The sequence below is a fragment of the Malus sylvestris genome, chromosome 10, assembly GCF_916048215.2.
Source record: "Malus sylvestris chromosome 10, drMalSylv7.2, whole genome shotgun sequence".
NCBI lineage: Eukaryota > Viridiplantae > Streptophyta > Magnoliopsida > Rosales > Rosaceae > Malus > Malus sylvestris.
The window spans coordinates 980,702-987,611 of NC_062269.1; the positions used below are offsets into that span (position 1 = coordinate 980,702).

Genomic DNA, 6,910 nt, shown 5'->3' on the forward strand with positions numbered 1-6,910 from the left:
TGAAACTAGCTACTGGTGCATATGTATCGAAATAGTCTATTCCTTTTTTCTACTTAAAACCCTTGGCAACCAGCCTAACTTTAAATGTCTGAGTAGACCTGTCTGTATTGTATTTTCTTCTAAACACCCACTTACAACATATTGCTTTTGATCCTTGGGGAAAGTCTACTAAAACCCATGTCTGATTAGATATTAATGATTCAAATTCATCATCTATAGCCTATTTCCAAAAAGCTGCATCGCTTAAAGTCATTGCTTCGCTTAGACTTTTAGGATTATCCTCAATATTCAACAAAATGGATATTTTTTAAGAACCTTTTTCTATTTCCTTTGACTAAAAATACAATAGCTTGAGACGAAATAAAATCAGGGCTTAGAGTCATTTATTTTCTTACTCTTTGGCTTTTCCTTAGTTCATTAACAGTTTCAAACTTTTTTCTTTTCTCACATTGAGAAGGACTAGTAGCCGGATTAGAGAAAGGTGTTTGATCATTCTTTTTTTTAGGCATCGAGTAGTCATTATAGAATTTATTTTCTATAACTTTGACATCTCTAGACTTAACTATTGTATTTGAGTATAAATTAAGCAACCTATATGCCTTTTAATTTTTTGCATATCCTATAAATATTCTTTTAATTCCTTTTGGACCCAACTTGGATCTCTTATGATCGAGTGCCTTATAAAAAGATACATAACCCCATACTCTCAAATATGACAAATTTGGTTTTCTTCCTTTCCAAATTTCATATGGTGACACATGTGTCTTCATAGATGTAATTCTATTGTGTATATGACATGCAGTAAACAATGCTTCACCCCATAAATATTTAGGAGTATTAACATTAATCATCTTAATAAGTATCCTTTTTTTTTTTCTTCTGCCAAACCATTTTGTTGTGGTGTAAAGGGTGTAGTTCTTTGATGTATAACACAACACCATGCTCTTCACAAAAAATTTCAAATTCATGTGAAAAATATTCACCACCTCTATCACTACGAAGGCACTTAATTTTCATTCCTTTTTGGTTTTCAACTTCAGCCTTATAGTGCTTAAAACATTCAAAAGCTTCATCTATATTAGACAATAAATAAACATTAGTGAACTTAGAACAATCATCTATAAGTGTGATAAATTATCTTTTTCCTCCTCTTGTTCAAACACCATTAAATTCACATATGTCAGAATGTATTAAGTCTAATAAATTTGTCTTTCTTTCAGCAGTTGAAAAAGGTTTCTTAGTCATTTTGGCTTGAATACATGTTTCACATTTATCATTATAATGATCATTGCAAGCAATCAAACCAAGTGTACACAAGCAAGCAATCAAAACATTGCAACGATGTTATCAATTCCAAAATTTTCCTCCATGTTTGCATTATTGGTCTTATTGGCATATTCCTCACTGGCTTTCCTATGTCTATAATCACGAATGTAATGGTCTTTCTTTCCACAATGGTAGCAGACACCATGTGCATTCTTTTGATTGTTTGTTGGAATTGATCTTCTTAAACTTCCCTTTGTCAATTTTAACTTTGAAGTTCTTTTTGTAATTGTTTCCATGATCTTTAGAGGAATCTTGATTTGCAAAATTCTTATCACGATTTCAAGTTTCCTCTTCAATTTGAATACCCTTTTGCAAATCCTCCAAAGTAATATCTTCCACCATGCGTAGAGGTTTCTTTCTATAGTTATTCCATGTTTGGGGTAATTTTGCCATAATAGCTCCAACTATCATAGGATCCGGAATAACTATTTTAAGTCCACGAAGCTTTGAGACCAAGACCAATAATTTATGAACTTGGTCTAGGATGGGTTTGTTATCAATCATAGTGAACTCATAATATTTAAACATTAAAAATTTATCGGTACATCTTTTCTCCGTTGTGTACTTGTGTTTAAGTGCTTCCCAAATTTCCTTTGGAGATTGAATGTGTGCGTATAGGTCATATAAGCGATCAAATAATGTGCCCAAGATGTGTCCTTTACGTACCAATTCATCTTCTTCATGCTTCTTTCGATCGGCAACTATTTTGTTCGTATCTTTGTTACTTGGTTCACGAATAGGCTACAATTTTGGGTCCAGCACATATATGAAGTTTAGAATAGTAAGCATGAAACACATATTGTCCTTCCATCGAGTGAAGTTTGATCCATCAAATTTGTCTAGCTTATGGACATCTTGATTGATAATCTTCAAAGCCATGTTATCAGACTTGTTCTCCATGATGAAAATAACACTTTAAGATTGTTAGAGTAAATGTAGAAATATAGAGAATAATCCGAAGGATGACTTTGATGTACTACTTGAATCGTTTCCTTAAAGTGTTATTTGCCCCCACTCGAATGAGTTTGCTAAAAGGTTCTTGGCAAATCACTTTTAGAATACAACAAAGTATGAAATATTCGATTAGCAAAACCGAAGTATATTCCCTTAGAAATAACTAGAAAGAAATTTTATGAATGTGATGGAGAGAGAAGAGAGCAAGGAATGTAGAAACAAATTTCTGAAATTGTGTGTGAAACATTATGCCACAATAGGTATTTATAGACATTAAAGCACCCGTTCATTGAGTCTTTTCATTTTAGTTGAAGATATACAACCATTCTTAATAGTGTTGACCCAAAAGACATGTCTTCTATTTAGAATTTTCAGAAAATAAATATTGACTAATTACGTCTTTTAATTCTACTCACTACTAAATTAAACAGTTTGCGCGACTAGGGACATTTTGTCACGCAAAGAATTATTTGGTCGCACATAAACTATGGTGACCAGAAAATCGTCGTGCATATTTTGTCGCGCAAAGCTCGTGAAAAAAGACATTGCGCGACGAACATCTTCAAATTTGTTGCGCGTCTTAACAATTGCGCGATGCTTTACTAGTCCTCGCGCGAAAGTTATACGGCCAAAGGTTTTCGTCGTACGATATAAACGAGTACAAGTGCATTTGTGGGTAATTTGTCTCAAAACTTTTTGTGCGACGAAATCTATAGTAGGCGCGTGGTAATGCGCGACGAAGAGTAAGACGCGCTTAATTTTGCGCGACGACATTTCGTCATCGCGCACGTGTAATTTTTAATAAAAAAAATAGAATAAAAGGAAAAAAAAACATATTTCATACTAATGAGAAAGAAAAAAAAAAGCAAATTAATGAATAATTTTTATTTGTTTATAATATAAATAAAAATGTACGTACAAATATAAAGTTTAAAAAAAAAAGGAACAAAACTACGAAAATAAAGAGGCAAAATCTATAGGCATGTCATTCGGAGGTGCTTGGTAATCTTGCTGCTGGTTGGGGATGGGGTCGGAGGTCGACGGGCCTGATTGCTGTGCTTGCTCGGTGTGGAAGGGCTGTGAGGGCGATGGTGTAGAAAAACTGGGGAGATGTATTCCAGAGGAACTGAAGGCTTGTACAAGCATTGACATTTGAGACTTGTATGATGTTAGCTCACTCCTCAGCCCAACGACTTCCTGCGTCAAAGCCGTAACCTTGGTCTTTAACTGCGAGGATGACGAGGCTCCAGTTTCCCGACGCCTGGCATTTCCCATCCCCCGACAATATGTCCCTGGCCTCCGATCGAAAGTCTGGTCCAACGTCTTTGTGACGATGTGAAACCCTGCATCTTCAGGGGGATCCACAGACTCGATCGGCGTGTCTGAGGGAAGGTGGGAGGTGGACTCTTGAAGCACCACCTGTCGCTTCTCCACCATAGTTTCCTGTGAAAAAAACATGGATTATTAATAGAAAACAATTTGAAAGAATTAGTATAAATGTTTAATGCATAAGAAATTACTTACATGAAGGGACTAGGTCAACTCATTCCCAGGCCGAACATAAACGTTAGCAAAGACGTCAATCTTCAAAAATTGTGAACCTTCCTAAAATCGAAAAAGATAAGAAAAATGTTAGTACAAAAAAAAATTATTAGCGACATTTTAAAATTAGAAATGAAAGTTGTAATATATACCTTCCGTCGCGCCTCCATCCTATAGGAGAAAGGCCTCGAACCCGAATGGTGGAGAAGAGTCTTCTTTTCTCGATTGATCTTGTTCGCCTTCGCCTTCTTCTATTATACAAAAAATAAACTTATTAGTTGTAATAGTTAAAGAAAATTAAAAAAATTAATAATAAACATTATTAAAAAAATAAAAAAGTAAAATGAAAGAAGTCGTCATTAAAAACGCACCACATATGTCGGGTCCTTAAAATGACCGCAAAGCCAAACCTAACTATCTTGTCGGTCCTCCAACTCCTTCGGACATCCCTCCTTAAGAGCGACCTGCGGATCATCAAACTTTTGGAACCATTGGTGCAGGTCACTGTTCCACTGCTTGTAGCGTTTGGAGAAGAGCCGATTGACATACGCAAACTTGTCCTCGTCCATGTGCTCCAAATTGTAGTTTGTCTGCAATATAACAAATATTTTGAAAGCATTAGTAATAAAAGACAGTAATACATATAAATATATAAATTTTACATGAAAAGCATTAAAAAGGTGATGCTACTTACGGACAATTGATTGCACACCGTAATTTTCGTCTCCTCCGGCATCGCCTTCCAAGACTTCCACAGCATAGGGCAAAAGGTCCGCACGACATGCCCATTGTCGTGGGCCAATGCACTATGCTGCTCCGCCGTTGGTGCTGCCCGATGTCGCTCATCATCTCCGATTGGGATACGACTGTTGGTCGCCTGGGTGACCTTCCTCGTCTTTAATTGCCGACAAGGTCCTCGGGTGTTTTTTTTCGTTGCAAAGAGATGAAAAAAAAATCATTAACCCATAACTAATAACAAATCCTACTAAAATTTCGGCATAACCTCCCCTATAATTAAAACATTTCCCAAAATCCTGAAAATAACATAAACAATATACATATCCAACACAATGATCACAATAGTTTAATAGAAGGTTCGGAACGATGAAAACTTTTTAATCCTTACATGACATAACAAATTGAACCTAAAATAAAAAAACTTAGTAAACAAGGGAATGAGGGAGTGAATTAGGATAGTATACCTGGTCGTGTATCAGAGGCATCGGTTGTGGATCCCAATGGCGACATCTGGTCCACAGTGCGGGGGCGTCGGTGAGTTCGTCTGGCGCTAATAGGTAACGCCACCGAAGAAGTCGACGATGCCTACGCCTGTGGGACTGGATGACCATCTGAGTGAATTGGATTGATCGGCCTATGGTCCATCTCTACCAGAGCAGTGGCGGCAGTAGTAGGTATAGTCGTCGAACTAGGTGTAGAAGTCATCGGTCTCCGGGTTCTAATGAGGTGAGACATCTACAAAATTGGCAATCAATTTGTTTAGTACCCAAAGATTTTGATTCTGTTTTCACATGCTAACAACTTCAATGGCTACAAAAGGATTGCTAATTGTTGATTTGATTTCAAATTAACTTGTTAACTCAAATAAACATATGGGAATTCCAGTCCATTGGCTGGTCAAAAGCATTTTCTGAATGCATATGGGAAGATTCAATGATTTGGAGATGTAGAAATATGAAAATAATTGAAACATTCCCATCATAACAAAGTTCATGTGCTCTGCGATTTGCAGCAAAAGAAGTTTGCTAATACCTCTCATGAAAATCTACTATATATATATATATATAATCTAAACTATAATGGAGGAATTCAAATTACTGTGCAAAAAAGAAAGATTAATATCAAAACGTAAATGTAACTTCAAAATTGGGAGGCCGAATTCAACAAGCAACACAATCGAGTCTATCATATTAATAAGGCAACAACAAAGGGTAATACCCCATTATATATCAACAAATCGTGGCAGTCAACAATGCAAATCCTTAATTTAAGAACGCTGTACTTAAATTAGAAAACCCCTAGTTTGAACCCCTGTACTTGAAATTAAAAAACCCCTAATTTAAGAACCCTAATCTAACCCCCAATGAAGCACCCTAAATCTAACCCCCAATTTAAGAAAACCTAATCTAACCTCACTGCCCAAAATTGTTCCCCTAAGTTAAGACCTAAATCTAAGCCCGATTAAGAACCCTAAAAACTCTAATTTAAGAACCTAAATGCAACCTCCAATTTACGAACCCTAAATCTAACCCCATCGCCCCCAATTTGAAAAAAATAAAAACCCTAATTCTAACCCCCAGTCAATAAACAAAATTGAAACTAAAAACTGAAAAAGAAATTACCTGTTGGAGAAAAAGAGGCGATGGACTAAGAGAGGGATGGAGAGACGAAGTGAGTGAAGGAGAGACAGACGAAGATAGAGAGGAAGGAAAGAGAGGGTATCGCGTGGGGAAAAAAGGAAAAAGAGGGAAGTAAAGGAGGAACGAGACGCATGAGTTAATAATATAGAATATTACGCGACGGAGTGTTCGTCTCGCAAGGCTAAACAATTGTTGCGCAAGTTTTTTAAAATTTCCGCAAAAAAAAAAACGCTTTATTTGAATTTTTAGACAGTTGTGCGACGAATCAATATATTTCGTCGCGCAAATTTTTTAAAATTTCAACGAAAAAAAAGCGCTTTATTTGAATTTTTAGACAGTTGCACGACAAATCAATATATTTCGTTGCGCAACGCAAATATACTTTGCGAGACGAAATATATTGATTCGTTGCGCAAGTTTTTTAAAATTTCCGCGAAAAAAGCACTTTAATTGAATTTTCAGACACGTGGGTGATGAATGCATATATTTCGTCGCGCAAAGTATATTTGCGCAACCAAACAAATTTTATGCGTTGCGCAATTGTGTTTTAAATTGGTTTTTTTTTTTTTTTTTTGGTTTCATTTTGTTTGCAATTTATTATAAAATACAAACAAAACAACTTTATTTACAAAGTAATTCACATATAAAATGGGAATCATTCATACCATTTTTTCCATCACTCTATATAATGCATTAAACATTTCATGTGT

At 35.7% G+C, this 6,910-nt stretch overlaps 1 pseudogene; it reads right to left on the reverse strand.

The window, feature by feature from the left end:
* Window positions 1-3,084: 3,084 nt before the first annotated feature.
* On the reverse strand, window positions 3,085-5,705 carry LOC126585113 (uncharacterized; annotated as a pseudogene).
* Window positions 5,706-6,910: the final 1,205 nt, after the last annotated feature.